This window comes from Herpailurus yagouaroundi, unplaced genomic scaffold (assembly GCF_014898765.1).
Source record: "Herpailurus yagouaroundi ecotype Mexico unplaced genomic scaffold, PumYag 140, whole genome shotgun sequence".
In the NCBI taxonomy this organism is placed as follows: domain Eukaryota; kingdom Metazoa; phylum Chordata; class Mammalia; order Carnivora; family Felidae; genus Herpailurus; species Herpailurus yagouaroundi.
This window is the reverse complement of record NW_024412395.1, coordinates 17,718,416-17,736,684: the sequence shown is the minus strand read 5'-3', so window position 1 is coordinate 17,736,684 and position 18,269 is coordinate 17,718,416. Positions and strand designations below refer to the sequence as shown.

General features: G+C 42.9%; 2 long non-coding RNA genes across 2 annotated transcripts; both read right to left on the bottom strand.

Annotated features, from left to right (window-relative positions):
* Window positions 1-410: 410 nt before the first annotated feature.
* Window positions 411-2,767, bottom strand: LOC121030226 (uncharacterized). Its single transcript, XR_005790125.1, has 2 exons — window positions 2,718-2,767; window positions 411-982 (listed from the first exon to the last, which is right to left on the bottom strand). It is a non-coding gene; the product is annotated as an uncharacterized LOC121030226 (long non-coding RNA).
* Window positions 2,768-2,958: 191 nt separating this feature from the next.
* Window positions 2,959-17,404, bottom strand: LOC121030225 (uncharacterized). The gene is made up of 3 exons (XR_005790124.1): window positions 17,303-17,404; window positions 6,580-6,636; window positions 2,959-3,197 (listed from the first exon to the last, which is right to left on the bottom strand). It is a non-coding gene; the product is annotated as an uncharacterized LOC121030225 (long non-coding RNA).
* Window positions 17,405-18,269: the final 865 nt, after the last annotated feature.

Sequence of the window (18,269 nt, the reverse complement as noted above, 5' to 3'; positions counted from 1 at the left end):
TGGAGGGAGAACTACGGGATCGTGTAGGGACCAAGGAAGATGGTTTATCTTTTGGATAAGGCTTAAATACGCATACAAGTTTTGGCAAAGAACCAGTTGGGATGGGGTCTAAAACCTGAAAAAGAGACTAGAAGGTCTAGGAGAGAGTAGTTCAGGGAAAAAAGGTGAAATTTGTGAGTAAACAATCCAAAACATCAAAGAAGGCAATGACAGAGACCATCGTGTGGTTTTGAGCAAAGTGTCATGGGAAAGGTAGGGAAAAATTAATTATTTGGGTTCAAAGTTGGCCTTGGGAATAAACCTGGGCCCTGGGAAGGTCTCACTGAAGGTTCAGACCTGCCCTAAACCCGTGCAAAATATCTACTGATTTAGGCCAAGGACAAAGAACTGAGTCCTCAATTATCTGGACATACCAATTAAAAAGAGTTTCCTTTATTTAATGAATTTCATCACTCACATTAAGAACAAGTTCTTTTTGCACGTGATTGGTCCATTTGTCTTGCACATAAATTCTGCTCTAGTGGTTTGGAAACTCTAAGTTCATAAATCACTGTACAATCCTGGATTCTTGGAGTGAGTGTACCTTCAGAGGTGAACTGGTAGCTGCCTTCTCTTTGGACAGATAGAGCATATTTATACTCACCTTCACAGGTAATTCAACTGAGCACCCAAGGGAGGAAGAGCCTTGCTCAGAGGAACAGAAAGTCACCTTGTTGGTATGTTAAATGTTAAATGATGTTCTTTTTGGGGGAAGAAAGTCCACCTGATCCATGATTGGTCTCTGTGCTTGCAGTACAGATGATGCAGGGGAGGTTGGGGATAATAGAATTGTCTGTGTAGGAGAGGGTAAGAGGCAGCATCTAGCCAGCAGAATTTTCAATTAAGCTTCCAGTAACAGGCTTACCCCCTATCCTTTTGTCAGCCAATGCTGGGTACACCAAGGCGAACATGATCTGTTCTTCACTGTCAAGAAGCTCGCTGCCTAGTGGGAGCAAGCAAATAAATGCAACACGATGTGATAGGTGCTATTATAGTTGCAAATACAGGTGTTATGAGAGGGTACAGCAAGGAAAAGAAAAGAGCCATTCCCAACAGAGAGGAGGGCATGCGTGAAATCCTAGAGGCAAAGAGACATGGTGAGTGCGAGGAACAGAGCCCAGTGCTCTACGTATGACAAGGCATAGGATGAAGAGGACAGGGGAATATAGAGATGGATGGGGTGAGGCCAGGGCACAACAGGTCACAAAAGAGATTCCTAAACTTTCTCAGTTCACTGCTCTCTTAGTATGTCAGTTATTTTTCCCCAGTGCCTTGAGGCCCAAAGAAATACCACGTGGTAAGTAGGTGGGTCAAAGCAGCTTAATAGGTATTTACTTCCTAACAATCATTGCCATGTGAAAAAAACTCACATAAATTAATGAAAAAAACTAATATCGTGATTCCATTCTTAAAAGATCACAATTCCTTATGAATGGGGCATATGTAGCTGTTGGATACTATATAATTTCTCAAACCTTGGAATCAGATTGGGGACTGCCATTTTCATTTTCTGTTCCACATTGAATTTGGGGTGACATTTCCTTTTTATCATCATGCCCACGAAAACCCCAGCTTTTCAAATACATAATGTTCTCAAAAAGAATCTATTTGGGTCTAATGTGAAACTGTGAACTATCTCAGACTACTGTCCCCCCATGTGGAGTCTTGCTGCATTTCCATCAAAAGAGGTAAAATATCCTGTGTTCCCCTATGAGTTCCCTACAGTGCTCTTTGAGGACTCAATATGGGAAGCCTAGGGTCACAACGTAGTTCTTGGTTTCTAAAAGAGGATTAGCAATGAAAGCATGAAACTCAAAACCTGGAGTTAGGATACTGAGCAATTGTTGATACTGTTAGGGAAAGACAGAAAATTTATGAACATATGCAAAGTAGATGGAGAAATGAAACACTGGAAGGTACAGATTATGGAGAAGGAGATATTATAGGCTTGAGAGATTATTTTTAATCCTTTAGGAATGGTTTTGTTTTTTGTTATACAGTGACAATCCTCAGCCTCAGTGTGAGGAGGAAGGCCTGTCAACGGCGAAGTTTGAGCCATTACGCTCCCCTTTTTGCTGTTTTTGTGATGGTGTGCTGTGTGCGTGCGTGTGCTCATCTTTTCTGTTTCAGCCAAGCATGAAAACCTCTGAAGTAATTGCTATGGTCTCCGGGGCTCTTATACCCCAATCCCCAGCTTTGGGTAAATTAGCAGAATTCTAGGATTTCCAGAGGACTGTAGCAGAAACAAATGTCAAAGGAGACAGAGGGAATGAAAAAAAAAAGAAAAAAGAAAAAGTCAGCAGGCAGCAAAGACATATTTACTTGCGATAGAAAGACCCCCTCAGTGAAGGAGATAAAGGAGAGAATGACTGACCTTTATTCATGGGAGATGAGATAAAGTGAAGGGAGCTGGTGCCATGAAAAAAAGCAAGGGGAATGAGAGCCTGCAGAGAGAGGAGCATTCTCCTGTCACTTGGACAGTGGTGACATTATTGAGTCTCTGCCCATGTTGCCTCTGACAGGAATTGTCTCTCTGGGACGCCTGAGGAATGGGCAGGGACACTCCTACCAAGAACAGGCAGCTGGCTGCATGGAGTGATTAGAAGTCACATAAACTTCCCAGCCCTGGACCAAAAATAACCTCCCAACAGATCTGCCACCAAGCCTGAAATGCTCACCATTGTCACGGTGCTTCTGAATTGGGGCACTGTGTCTCCAGGGTCCCTCTGTTAAAAAAGAAAGGTGTTATTCTGGAAGGATAAAACAGTAACCCAACATTTGTCCACATTGTTAGCCAATAAAATCTAATGAACCCCCTAATGTGTATTTTACTGTATCTAAAGTTATCTCTTCCTGTGTAATAGATTGTCCCAAAACTTAGTGGCTTAAGTCAGTAAAAATTTATATCTCACAGTTTGTGTGGGTCAGGAATTTGGGAGCAGCTTAGCTGGCAGTTCGGGTACAGGGTCTCTCATGAGGATGTGGTTAGGATGCTGGCGGGGGCTGCAGTCTGCATGTGATGCCTTGAGTGCTTCCAAGATGGCTCACTCATATGGTTCTTGGCAAGAAGCTTCAGTTCCTCATCACGTGTACCTCTCTGGGGGGCTGTCTGAGTATCCTCACAACATGGCTGTGGGCTCTCCTCAAGAGTGAGTGATCTGAGAGAGAGAGAGAGAAGTAGGGAAGATGCTACAAATGTCGTCCATGTCCTAGTCTTGGAAATCACACTCTCTCACTGCTGGCATACGCCATTCCTTGGGATGAAGTAACTAAGTCCAGCCCATACTCAAGGGGAAGGTAATTAAATGCCATCTGTCGAATGGAAGAGTATCAAAGATTTGTAGACATATTTAAAACTCACCACACCTGATCACCCATTAGCCACGAAAAGATGGGGAATGGGGCAGCTAAGGATTTTTTTTTTTCTCAATAGCTTTATTGTGGTATATTTGACATACCATACAATTGATCAATTCAGCGATTTTTAGTACACAGTGCTGCACAGCCGTCACCACTATCTAATTCCAGAACATTTTCATCACCTCAATAAGGAACGCCATTACCCATTAGTGGTCATGCCCCATTCCCCCACTCACCTGGCCTTGGGCAACAACTAAACTACTTTTGGAATAGGTAAGCTTTGATTGAAGAAGAAAAGACTGGAATAGATTTCTATTCTGTCTTCCATCTTGCTAAGGTTGGTCAGTGGAGGGCAGACAGAGGCAGGGATCCGCATGGGACAGCAACACAGATAGGGCCAGGCCTCCCTCCATGCTGCAAGCTGTGGTCAGAGGTTACACGCAACTTCTCACCACCAGGAGCCAGAACACGGGCACTGTGTAGGAAACTGGCTCTGCCTGGCGGTCTAGTGGGATCCCTGAGGAGCAGATCAGCAATCTGACAGTTCCGGTGACTTGTAGGGGGAGACATGGGCCTGAATGGAGTGCTCCAGGTAGACAGATGCTGAATTCACAATCAGATAAGTCTGTGTAGGGATCCCAGCTCTGCCACTGACTAGCTTGTGTCTTTAGTCAAGTTATATAACTTAAATCAAGCCTTCCTTGGAGAATGGCACAGATTCTCCTTTTGATTTCTCCCCTGCCTACAAGTTCCTAAGACCCACCTCAGAAGTAATAATCTTGGAGTTTTGTTGTAAGAATTAGACATATATGGACTATACTTAGCCTGAGGACTTTGTGTACAGCATGTTTCAATAAAGGATGGTTATTACTACTACTACTATTTACAAGGTTGCTAGGGAATGACTTGGATTTGGGCTGGGAGCCTCTCAGTAATCTCTGGGGTATTTGGGGATAGGAGTCCAGGCGAGTCCTCTGCGGATTAGTTTACTGCCGTTTAAGACACACCAGCCCTTTCTCACCTCCCCTGGGGCTGCTCCAGTCCTTCTTTTGAATGGAGGGTGAATCTGAGAAGTTGTTTTGTTCTCAATGTACTTCAAAAGTACACAAGAGCTTAGAAATACTGCTACATATGTGTATACATTTATATATGTGTTGGTTTCTCCCCTTTTAGATGCACACCATTTTACAAGCACAGATATAGCAAATGCACAGCTTTGCAGTGTTAGCAGGGGAAAAAAAAAAAAAAAAAAAAGCCTTACAATGCAAACAAAACAACAAGCAGCTTGTCCCAGCTGCAGAGGCAGCACTGAAGATGCATTCGCTGGGGGAGCTCACCCCCTGGTCTCCTGTTCCAGATCTGTTCCAGAGAAGTATTACACAGGCCCATGGCCTCTGTTGCCCTGCTTCATGCCCTCGGCCCCAGACATGCCTATGGCAGAGAAAGTATTAGGAAGAGAAGATTCTGTTGGAAAAAAAAAAGATACCAACCTTCCTTCCCGAGGGTGACATTCCCTGGGCACTGAGTGGGCACGGAGAATTTGCTCACAGCCTCGACACCATTCCTTCCTTGCAGGGGTGGGGTGCCAGCCCTGCAGGGAGCTCTTGAGCAGGCCACTTTTACGACCTCCCCGTCCAACCACTCACTACTGGGTCCCCGTGTTTTATTTCCTTCATAGCTCCCCATCTTGAAGTCTTTTGTTTGCTTATATGGTCAGTCTCCCCATACCAGGAGAGCAGAAGCTTCACCGGCATGAGGGAATTTGCCATCTTTTTACCCAGCATCGCAGTTCCTGGAACTCTGTGTGATGTACAGCCAGCATTTGGCAAATGTTGCTGCGAGAATAAACAGAGCGAGCCATTTGGTGCTATCTCCTTTGGTTCTTTCAAAACCTCAGAGATATCCACTTTTATTGGCTTTATTTTACAGATGAGGAAACGGAGGGTCCTTATTCATGAATGACCCATCTAAAGCCACACAGCTAGTAAGAGAGGAAGCCAGACTCTCAATCAGCTTCAGTCTCCAGATCCTTTGTTCTTTTTTTCAAATCCTGCTACCATCCTGTGTACCCCATGGTGATGTCCCTATTTCCAGAAAGTAATCCCCTGCCCAACTGTTTAAGGCTGATGAACTACTTGTACCATGTTTTTTTCCTCAACAGGAAATTTCATCTTCCAGACTATGTCTCATAAGAAAGCCACCAAAGCAAAAGCTGTCCTGGTTATTATAGGCTTAGATTCGTGATCCTTTCCATGTATTTTTTTTAACTGCCATTAAGAATTAAGCAGAACTGATATGGAGTGATCTCCAAAACATAAATTTAAAAAGCAAGATGCAGAACATTGTGCATGGAAAGCTACTGTTTTGATAAAAAGAGACGGGAGACTGTTCAACATGTCAGTTATACTCCTTGGTTTTTTACCCAAATGAGGTGAAACTTAATGTCCACATGAGAACCTGGATATAGATGTTTATAGCAGCTTTATTCATAATTGCCAAAGCTTTGAAGCAACCAAGATGTCCTTCAGTAGGTGAATAGATAAATAAACTCTGGTAAATCCAGACCATGGCATACTATTGAGTGCTAAAAAGAAATGAGCTATCAAGCCGTGGAAAGACACGGAAGAATTTTAATTGCTTATTACCAAGTGAAAGAAGCCAATCTGGAAAGGCTACATACTGTATGGTTCCAACTATATGACATCTTGGAAAAGGCCAAACTATGGAGACAGTAAAAAAAAAATCTGTGGTTGCCAGGGGGTCCGTGGGAATAGGGGGAGTACAGGGGATTTTTAAGTCAGTGAAACTATTCTGTCTGATACTATAAAGATGGGTACACAACAGGCATTTGTCGAAACCCCTAGAATGTGCAACACCAAGAGGGAACCCTAATATAGACTATGGGCTTTGAATGATAATGATGTGTCCATGTAGGCTTATCAATTATAATGAATGTACCACCCTGGCGGGGGGTATTGCTAATGGGGAAGGCCCTGCATGTGTGGGGGCAGGAGGTATATAGGAAATCTCTGTACCTACCCCTCAATTTTGCTCTGAACCTAAAATTGTTCTAAGCTTCTAGTTATAAAATAAATAGGTCACAGGGATGAAAAGTGCAGCATAGGGAATACAGTCAATAATATTGCAGTAACACTGTATGGTGACAGTGACTATACTTACCATGGTGAATTTGGATAATGTGTAGAATTGTTGAATCAATGTGCTGTATACCTGAAACTAATATAACATTGTATGTTAATATATTTTGATTTTTTTAAAAAAAGTCTATTTTTAAAAATTTAAAAATAAGATTAAAAAGGGAGGGGAGAGAATACTTACACACGTTTACTTGTGCATGCATTTCATTTTTTGGCAGGATATGCAAGAAATTAATTTCATTAGCTATTTTCAGTGAAGTAATTATGTACCTGGAGCCAGGGGTTGGGTGGGGGAAGGATTTTTCACCGTGTATCCTTTTGTTCCTTTTAAATTTAATAGCATGTGACTATGTCATATACTCAAAAAGAAAAGATCTCACCTATAGACACTATGTTCACACCCAGAATTTGCTTTAGCTAAAGTCTTATGATACAGGTGAGTTCTGAATACTCATTTGGGGCTTTCCGTGCCTTTCCAACAAAAAAAAAAATGGCAACAGAATCCTGGCTGGGGACTAGGGCAGGTCCCAGGTCAACTCTCCCCAGCACACACACTCAGACAAGATGTCCATCCTTGTAGGATGTGTGGTTCCTCACACCGCAAGAGCATGTGCCTCTGGGAGAGCCACAGACTACGTGCTCTGACTCTCTTGCCCTCCAGTCTTCCAGTCCTCCTAATTGGGAATGAAGACCTCTTATCCTGCCATCTTGCTGAGGTAGTCTTCTTTTCAGCAAAAAAGATGGAGCATGGATGAACTGGCTGTGGTATGGGTTAGCAGGGGAGGAGGGGGCAGTCAGGTGGATGCTGGCTGAGGGTGATGGTGTGAGACAGTGGGGGGCGGGCAGTTGGAGGCTGGATGCTATGGTGGTGTAGGTTAGTGGCGTGGGCAGGTGGAGAATGATGAGGGGTGGTCACATGGGCAGGTGGACACATGAGCGCACGTGAGCAGATGGGTGGATGGGTGGGTAGGTGGAATGGACTAGAGATGTAGAGATGCGGCTGGGGCCGGTGCTCAGGGCAGCAGTTACTTTCTCTGAGCACATTCTCTAAAAGGAAAGCTCTTTCAATAATTTCTCCCACCAGGTAATTTGTTGATTTGCTGGTTGTTAGTATTATGTGGAAATCATAACAAAAGCATGTGACACCAGACAAAGTTGGCAGAGGAAGTTGCTGCTCTTTTTCTAACCTGTTCACTCTCCGATCACCTATGAAGCCATTGCCATCACTGTCCCTGCCTCTGAGGTTGGGGACACAGGGGACAATCTGTCCACTCCTCTGCTTGGCTCTCATCCCAGTATTTTTCTCTTTGCTGACAAAGTGGTGAGATGTACCACGCTCAGCTTACCATCCCCTTCCCCCCTCCCTCCTAGTCTCTCCTGCTCTAGATGCCCAGCAGCCCTTCCATGCTGTCCTGGGTTATAAAGCAGAATGGCTCGCACAATGCTAACAACTGATGGCAGATGATTTCCTGTTTACTGCAACTCCTCCTTCCAGGGAAGTGAGAGCATGCTTATGGCTTCCCTGCCACTCGAGGACTCAAAACATCCCCCAGAGATTCCTTATACAGCCAGTGCCATAGCCGCTTGGGCACCCACTAAGCTCAGTGCCCTCTCTCGGGCACTGAAGGGGCAGAGGCTTAGAATCAAAGTGAAAATCTGTGCCATCGTCTGAGGAAGTCTGAATTCAGAAAAGGGAGGCACACGTCATACTTTAAAAGCCCAAAACATAATAACATAGTGCACTAGGAGCAGAAGCACAAGTGTGCAAGTAATTACAGACAGGGAGGCAGATGGCCTAATCCTCTTGGAATATGTGAGGAACACCTCCGCAGAACAATGTTAAGTAACCCCTAGCAGATGGAAGAAGGGCAGGCTTTAGCTCCTGTCTCATCTGCCCTCTCCACTCTTTGAAGGCTTAGAGAAGTTCTCCATCATTAGCATGTCAGAGCAACAGCTTTAAACAAAGGGAAAGCCCACCCCCACCCCTCACCCCCGCCACAGCTTTTTTTGCAGCTTGAAATACTGAGGATAAGACAAGTTTGAGGGGAGGAAATGCTTTACTGTATTTCCTCTGCCCTTCCGATTTGGAAGCATTCCACCCTGTGGCTGTCTCCGGTTGTGTCTGTCCCACTAACCAGGCTTGGGAAATGTCTGTCCTGCACCTCTCCTTGATTAGTGTGCTTGATAGGACCGTGATTCCCCAGACATGTCCCTGTCCTAAGCCCAGGAACCTGTGCACATGGTAGGTTACCTGGCAAGGGGGTATTAAAGGAGCAAAAGGAATTAAGCTTGTTAATCAACTGACTGATTAAAGCAGATTATCCTGGATTGTCGAGGGGGCCCAGTGTAATCTCAGGGTCTTTAATGTGGAAGAGGGAGGCAGAAGAACCAGCATTGGAGTGATGCAGAGGGAAAAGACTCAATCCGCCATTGCTAGCTCTGACAATGAAGGAAGGGGCCACCAGCCAAGGGCTGCCTGTGGCCTCCGTAAGCTGTAAAGGGCAAGGAAAGGATTCCTAGAGTCTCCAGAAGAGAACACAGCCTTACTGGCACCTTGGTATTAGCCCAGTGAGATCCACTTCAGAGTTTTGATCTCCAGAACTGTAAAATAATCCCTTTGGACAATTTTCAACCACCACGCGTGTGGTAAGTTGTTACAGCTGCAGCAGGGAATGAACAGAATTGGAAAATTGGATCCTGCTTGACTCAGGTCAAGGCAAGGCCTGCCTCCAATGTCTTCCTAGTGGGGGTCAGTTCCATCAACATCATCCATAAAAGAGGGTGAATCCTATCCACTGGCCTAGAAGGAGCTCCAGATGTCAGGAGCTGATCTTTGGCTCCAGATGTCTTGAAGTGAGATGTAATAAAATGGCACCCAATATTCATAAGAGGAGATGACAAGACCATTTTCTTAGAGGTCCAGGCATTAAGGGTTGGGACCAGTTATGGTGAGAAATAAGGGCATGAACTCAGGTGGCTGAAGCAGAGTGTGTTTTGGCCTAAAGGTTGATGAGGATCTAGGGAGGTGGATCCTGCAGGAGGATGTTGCAGCATGAGGGGTCCCCAGGGACTGGAGCACTCTAGATGGGGAGGTATAGATCCACTGTTAGAAAGAGCAATCATGGGGGCTTCTGGGTGGCCCAGTTGGTTGAAGATCCGACTCTTGATTTCGGCTCAGGTTATGATCCCAGGGTTATGGGATCGAGCCCTGTGTTGGGCTCTGGGCTGAGCATGGAGCCTGCTTAAGATTCTCTCTCTCTCTCTCTCTCTCTCTCTCTCTCTCTCTCTCTTTCTCTCTCTTCCCCTCTCCCTCTCCCTCTGCCCCTCTTCCCTGCTCACACACTCTCTCTCCAAAAACAGAACAATAAATAAATAAATAAATAAATAAATAAATAAATAAATAAATAAATAAAAATCATGGCCTGAGGGATTCACTAGCATACAATACAGAGTCTCTCTCGAAGCTCAGAATTTCTTGGGAATTACAAAGCTAAACCTTGTGGATTCATCAAAAAGGGGTAATGACCACTGAATGGTGTGACAGCTAAAACTTAAAAATTCAGCAGAAACTCATTGCTGATTCATTCCTAAAATCTGTGTCTTCAATGCTCATGAGGTACAGAATTGGGCTTTACAAGCAGTTTATCTTTCCAAAGTAGAGGCAACATATCCTGTGTCCAAGCCTCTCCTATTCCTCAACCTTCCCCCTGCTGACTCCATCTTCTTTCCTCAGGATAACAGTGGGGAGTGTGGAGAGGAGAGGAAAGGTCAGCATTGGGTGGAACCCAGGAAAGCATTTCTCACCCATCCTGCCCAGTGGAGGTGATCCCCACTTACTGATGCAGGAAGTGTAACCCCCAAAGTGAATGGAGCTTGTTGGAGGCTGAAGGAATAGGGCACATGTGACCACTGCAGCAATTCTATGGGACATACTGTGGGTTTCCTATAGCTAGAACCCAACCCTTAGGTTTGGAATTTCTGGAAGCGGAGCTCATGTCTGTTCCCATTTTTTCACCACACCCCAATCCCCCATCCCAGGTGCCAAGGAGAGTGCTTGGCACAAAAGGACACTCCATTAAACCCTTGCTGAATTTCATAGAATTGAAGGTGCAGCCAAGTTCCTGTCTCTCTTCTAGCAAGTATAACTGAAGATCTCTCTTCCAACAGACTCCAAACTTCTCTCTGTACCAAGTCATAGGAGTTTAAATGGGATGATGTAGCATTGATGCAAATTGGAGAAGATGTCATTAAGTAAATAGTTCCAGTCTGAACACAACTGGAGGGCTAATGGACTTGGGAATATAATCTAACTTCTTAGTAAAGTAAACATCTGATGACTGAACTTGTCCCCTGTCACAACCATACTTCTTCAGTTTCTCTCCTTCCTTCTTACATATCCACTGAATGACTCTGTCATCTGAGCTATTTGTCTGTTCCCCTGCCTGAAATGCCCTCTCTGAATACCCTTCTTCACCTATCTGGAAAATTTCTATTCAATTTCTAAGACTCTATGTGTCATCTCTACCAGGAGTCTTTTCCCGATGTTTCAGGTACCTCTTCCCTTCCCCATACATTTCTATCCTAGTGACTGCTACCTGTTTCAAACATAATTAATACTCTTCATCTTCAGGAACTGTGTCATTTATCTTTCTATCACCACACACTAGGAAAATGCCTAGCATGTAGTAAATTCTCAATAAATGTCTATTGAATAACCCTATACCAGCAGCTACTATCAACTGAGCCCATTTTACTATGGACATCACATTATTCTAAGCTTTATATATATACTGACTCATTCAGTTGCTTGAATAGTCATATAAAGTTCTTTGCTCTCCCATTCTACAGATTCAGGAACTGGGCCTGGAAAAAATGAATAATCTCCTATAGTTTTCCTAGTCAGTCAGTGGAAAAGCCAACATTCAAATCCAGGGTGTCTATCAGATTGTATGAGTCTTCTAAGGTTCCTAAAAGGGTTATAGCTGCTGCTTTAGTTAAAGTAGAAAAGATTAAACACCCTAAAAACACAAAATCCAATTTAAAAATGGGCAGAAGGCACAAACAGGTATTTCTCCAAAGAAGACATCCAGACCTCCAACAGACACATAAAAAAATGCTCAACATCACTTATCAGCAGGGAAATGTGAATCAAAACCACAGTGAGATATCACCTCACACCTGTTGGAATGGCTAAAATCAAAAACACAAGAAACAACTGGCATTGGTGAGGATGTGGAGAAAAAGGAATCGTCTTGCATTGTTGGTGGAAATGCTAACTGGTACAACCATTCTGAAAAACAGTAAAGAGGTTCCTCAAAAAGTTAAAAATAGAACTATCTTAATATCCAGTAATCACACTATTGGATATTTGCCCAAAGAATACAAAAACACTAATTCAAAGGGATACATGCACCCTTATGTTATAGCAGTATTATTTATAATAGCCAACTTACAGAAGCAGCCCAAGTGTCTGTCAATTGATAAATGGATAAGGGAGATGGGATGTGTGTGTGTGTGTGTGTGTGTGTGTGTGTGTGTGTGTGTGTGTATTTATATATATATAATGGAATATCATTCAGCCATAAAAAAAGAATGAAATATTGACATTTGCAATGACATGGATGGAGGTGGGGCTAGAGAGTATAATGCTAAATGAAATAAATCAGTCAGCAAAAGATAAATATCATATGATTTCACTCATATGTGGAATTTAAGAAACAAAACAAATGAACAAAGGGGAAAAAAGAGAGAGAGAGAGAGAGAGAGAGAAAGCAAGAAACAAACTCTTAGAGAACTGATGGTTAGAGAGGGGAGGTGGGTGGGAGAGATGGGTGAAATGGGTGATGGGGAATAAAGAGTGCATTTATTGTGATGAGCACCAGGTGATTAAAATAAAAACTTAAAGGGGCACCTGGGTGGCTCAGTTGGTTGAATGGTTGAACGTCTGACCCTTGATTTCAGCTCAGGTCATGATCCCAGACTCATGGGATCAAGTCCTGAAATGGGCTCCATGCTGAGTGTGGAGGCTGCTTAAGATCCTCTCTCTCTCCCTCTCTCTCTCTCTCTCTCTCTCTCTTTCTCTACCTCTCTGCCCCTCTTTTCTGCTTGTGCTCTCTCTAAAAAAATTTTTGTTAATTTAAAAAATAAACTAGAAAACATTAGAGTGATAGATCACATTATTTACCCCACTTGTTCTTCAATCCATACCCTCTGACTTGTGAGTATACAGTTCCTTCCATGAGAAGTGGAGTTTATTTTTTTACTCCACTGATGTTGGGTTTAGCCATGTGATTTGCTTTGGCCAAAGAAATGTTTATATTTGGAAAGTGAGCATAGACTTTATTTTATTTTTTAATTTAAAATAAGTATTTCATTTAAACTAAAAATACCACCCCCCACAAAAGAAACAAAAACAATTCACCCACAGAGCGAGCACAAACTTTAAATCTATCGGTAGGCATGGACTCATTCTTTGTGTTCTTGCATTTCCCCACCAGGAGATCATCTGAAACCACTGATCTGAGGAGAATGAGGGACAAATGGAGTAGCCCAAGTCCCAACCCACAGCCTGATGTCAACCTAGCTGAGGTCAATCTAACCACCCACACAGATGCCTGAGCAAGAAATCAATACTTCCGTTACATCACTGAGTTTTGGGATTCTTTATTAGGCCACATATTTTGGGCAATAGTTGATGAATGTATTTAAGTTTGTAACTTTATAGACATTAATTAGAATAATGTATTTCCTTTCAGTGAAAGCTATAAAAGGGCCTCTATCTTTTAGACACATAGAAGTAAGAGTGTTGATGATAACTGCGTTGTCCTGGATTGGTTAATTGGGGGACACTGGAAGGTTTTATTCCAGGATAGTTTAATGAGGAGTCATTTTTCTGGAATAATTTTTTGCAGACTCAGACATGGTAAGAGAATACGCTATAGATTTTTCTTTTTTTCTTTTTTTTAATCCCTTAAAGCCCTGCAGATTTTGCTGGCCTGTTATGATTTAGAAAAAGGAATTTAAACGTTTTTGAAGACACAGATATGTAACCTTAAAAAAAAAATTTAACTGACAAACTTTGGATCAGGTGGCAAAACTATACTACTTACTTTCTGGCAAGGTTGCTCTTGGGAACAATTGTACCGCTCCACGGTTAAGGTAGAAGTATAAGTTAGGGGCCAAAGAAAAGAAAGGATTTGGATTCAGGAAAAATATGCACACAGAGAATATCAAAGCGTTTAGCGTGTTCACATCACTCACACACACCTCCATTAAATTCTATGCTTTCTAGCAAGCTTCTGCCGAATCCTTAGTTGGAAAAGCCCTTCTCTGGGCTTTCTGGGTAGGAACATCAAGCTCAGAATGGTGAAGGTTCATTATAGGTTCCCCTTGTAGGAGCTCAGTTTTGCCCTTTCTCCGGAGCTGGGTCAGCCTCCTTCTTAGACACCAGGAGGGAGATTGAATGTTTGCGGTCTGAAGCATCCATTGTATAACTGCCTCAGCACCAGTGATTCTTACGATAATAAATTTCACATTGATGAACTCATTGGGGGTAGAGATGAAGACCTTCAACACTTGAGGAGCCTTTCTTTTTCTACTGTGATTTTTCTTTAATTAATTGTACAAGTTCCCCCTTCCTCCAAGCCCGCAAGTGTAGCAATGAAAGAATTAAAGAGAATTGTTAAGATTTATAACACCACAGTCTGACCTACTTTGGAGCAAGCACATTCTGGGGAGGAAAGGAACCCAAATTTTAACTGTTTTCTTTGTGTCTAAACCCTTCTCTCTTTTAGCTAAAGAGGGCCAAAGGCAAACATTGTTTCACTGAGATTTAGAGAATTTCATTTACTGTGAGGGATGGTTGACTAATAAGCTTGATTCTCATGTGAGTGAAGGCCATTACATAAAGGAAGGGCCTTTGTAGCTGGGTCAAGAGAGCAGTTTTAATTTTAGCTTCATTAAAAACTCCAAACTCAGGGCAAAAATCTGAGCACTTGCTATAGCAGACTAAATTGGAATAATAAATGTTTAACTTTTTCTGAGAATCTTGAAAACAGAATAGAGGGATGGGTGTAGGGCTGGGTGAGGTAAGTGGTGGGGGTTAAGGAATGACTTGTGGTGATGAGCACTGGATGATGTAGGGAAGTGTTGATTCACTGTATTGTACACCTGAAACCAATATTACACTGTATGTTAATTACACTGGAATTAAAACAAAACAAAAATCAGAGGGTGATGGATGTAGAACTTCAGACGAATAAACATCAGGTTACAGGGTTACTTGAAGTTTTCTGGAGCATGCATTCTCTTAAAAAGTAGCCATGCCAAGAGGCCTCTGGGTGGCTCAGTGGCTTAAGCCTCCAACTTCAGCTCAGGTCGTGATCTCATGGTTTGTGGGTTCAAGCCCCGCGTTGGGCTCTGTGCTGACTGCTCAGAGCCTGGAGCTTGCTTTGGATACTGTGTCTCCCTCTCTCTCTGCCCCTCCCCCACTTGCTTGCTCATGCACACGCTCTCTTTCTCTCTCTCTCAAAAATGAATAAACATTAAAAACAATTTTTTTTTTAAATAGCTATTCCAAAAAATTCAGAGACAGTGGTGGAAAAAAAAGTTTCAGATCCAGGTAATTAGTCAAATATTTCAAAAAAAAAAAAAAATTAAAAAAAAAAGAAAAAAGGGGCGCCTGGGTGGCGCAGTCGGTTAAGCGTCCGACTTCAGCCAGGTCACGATCTCGCGGTCTGTGAGTTCGAGCCCCGCGTCAGGCTCTGGACTGATGGCTCAGAACCTGGAGCCTGTTTCTGATTCTGTGTCTCCCTCTCTCTCTGCCCCTCCCCTGTTCATGCTCTGTCTCTCTCTGTCCCAAAAATAAATAAACGTTGAAAAAAAAATTAAAAAAAAATATTTCAGAAGAACTTTCACATTCATGGCATTTTTAATTTAATGATCAACAAAATCAGAGTCAGACTGAACCCTTTCTAACCAGTAAATACTGATGTATGACCCTACATCTCTTAGAGGCCTCAGAGCTCCTCCAGGAAAGGAGTTTAGGAATTGATCAGGGGTGGGGTGGGGTACACACTTTTTCCTGGAGCTTCTTTTACCCATTCCACTTAAAAAAATTATTTATTTTTTAATTTACATCCAAGTTAGCATATAGTGCAACAATGATTTCAGGGGTAGATTCCTTAATGCCCCTTAACCATTTAGCCCATCCCCCCTCCCACAACCCCTCCAGTAATGCTCTGTTTGTTCTCCATATTTAAGAGTCTCTTACGTTTTGTCACCCTCCCTCTTTTTTATATTATTTTTGCTTCCCTTCCCTTGTGTTCATCTGTTCTGTGTCTTAGAGTCCTCATATGAGTAAAGTTATAAGATATTTGTCTTTCTCTGACTAATTTCACTTAGCATAATACCAGTTCCATCTACATTGTTGCAAATGGCAAGATTTCATTCTTTTTGATTGCTGAGTAATACTCCATTGTGTATGTGTGTGTGTGTGTGTGTGTGTGTGTGTGTATACACACACCACATCTTTTTTATCCATTCATCCATCGATGGACACTTGGGCTCTCTCCATGTTTTGGTTCTTGTCAATACACTGCTGTAAACATCCTCATTCCACTTTTTAGCAGGGTTTTTCTTACATGTAGTTCTACCTGCCATGTTGTTCTGGGTCCAGCTCATCCATTCCACTGGTGCTCTGTTCCCTCTCCACTCTCTCCAGGATGGCACAACACACATTTACTGATAGCATGTATGTAACTAGAATCTACACATATTTGTGGAGTCACTACTATCTTCACAGGCTGTGTAGCCTAGTGGAAAGCACTAGAAGTATCAGAAGACCCGTGCAAGAATATTCGTTTTCACCATATTCATGGTGAAAATATCCTAAATGTTCACAACCTGACAATAGGTAAAAATACTATGAAATATCCCTAATATAGAATACTACAGGTGTTAAGACATGGGTAAATTGTTTTTAAAATGTTGAATGAAAAAAAGAAAGTTGCAGAAGCCCAAAGTATGACAGTAAGTATATAAACTAAAGCATGCAGAATATATACTATCTAATATGTACAGGTGTAGTAAAGATAATGAAATCCTTGTGGGCATGAAGAATGACATTCAGGACAGTGGTCACCACTTGGGGGTCAGGTGAGGAGGAAGAGCAGGATGGGAGAAAAGGAACATGGGAGGCTTTGTTTATATTTTTATTTCTGAAATTGAGTGGTGGCCACAAAGTACTTGCCTTATTTTACTGTGCTTTTTTCTATGCCTGAAAAAGTCTTCATTATAATAAAAAATGAGAAAGAGTGTACTATTGATTGAATGTGACCCCAAATCTATGTTACATATGTTAGAACCTAACCCCCAAAGTGATGGTATTGGGAGGTGGCACTTTTGGGACATGATTAGGTCATGAGGGCTCCTAATGGAACTAATCCATAATGGGATTAGTGCTCATAAAAGGGGCCCCCAGAGCTCCCTGTCCCCTTCCACCATGTGAGGACACAGTGAGGAGACAGCCATCTATGAACCGGGAAGTGGGCCTTCGCCAGACACCACACCTGTTGGCACCTTGATCTTGGACGTAGATCCTCCAGAACTGTGAGATATAATTGTCTGTTATCTATATGCCACCCAGTGTGTGGCATTTTTGTTACAGCTGCTGGAATATACCAAGACAGGAAGTCAGCATCAAGGGCAAGGGCTGAGCTCTCAGCGTTGCCCCCACACGTGCTCACCCTTGGCTCTGTTGGCCTCATTTTCTGACCCATGAGATGAAGGGTTGGCCTCGTCAATCTAGGATCTTGGGTGTCAGGCTGCAGGAAGACCGATGCCCCTGCCTGTCTGTCAGCATCCTCCTAATGCTGTGTCTGGACAACAGGAAAAAAGTAAAAAACTAAGTGACTAAGTAGAACCCAAATGCCTAGCATGCCTGGATATTTTAAAAAAATTGTCCTGATCTGCTACTGCAGCACCTGCTGAAGCTACTTCAGCTGGGTGGAACTCTTCCTGTGGTAGGGTCCCCTCCCTAAGGAAAGAAAAAAAAAAAACAAAAAAACCCTCAAGGCAACCTGGCTATATGCATATGTGACAATATCCCTCATGACCTTGTAACATGAGACCACTTAATCAGACCGCATGTTTGTGTGTTACCATATATGGGAGACAAAGAAGTAGAAAATATATAAAAAACTATGCAACATGGTGTTCGGGGCTCAGTTCTTCGGATACAAACGCAACTGAGCTGTGCCATGCCGGCGAGAGTAAAGTTGCTTCCTGGAAAGAAAAGCCTCAGTGTCACGACTCTCTGTGCAAGAATCCTGCTACATTCTGTTCTCAAACTCTTCTAGAGAAAGAACATTATACAGTTTCTTTTGGTAGCCCATTCTAGTAACTGGCGGTCACTACTAAGGAGTGCTAAACATGGGGAAATTCAGCTACAATCATCCCCTTTCCCTTTACCCTTAGTGTTTTTTTATAAATTTTAAAAACTGTTTATTTTGAGAGAGGGAGAGAGAGTGAGCAGGGGAGGGTCAGAGAAAGAGGGAGAGGATCCCAAACAGGCTCCGTATTGTCAGCACAGAGCCTGACTTGGGGCTCAATCCCACAAACCATGAGATCATGACATGAGCTGAAATCAAGAGTTGGACGCTTAACCGACTGAGCCATCCAGGTACCCGTTCATGTTTTTATATTAGTAAATAT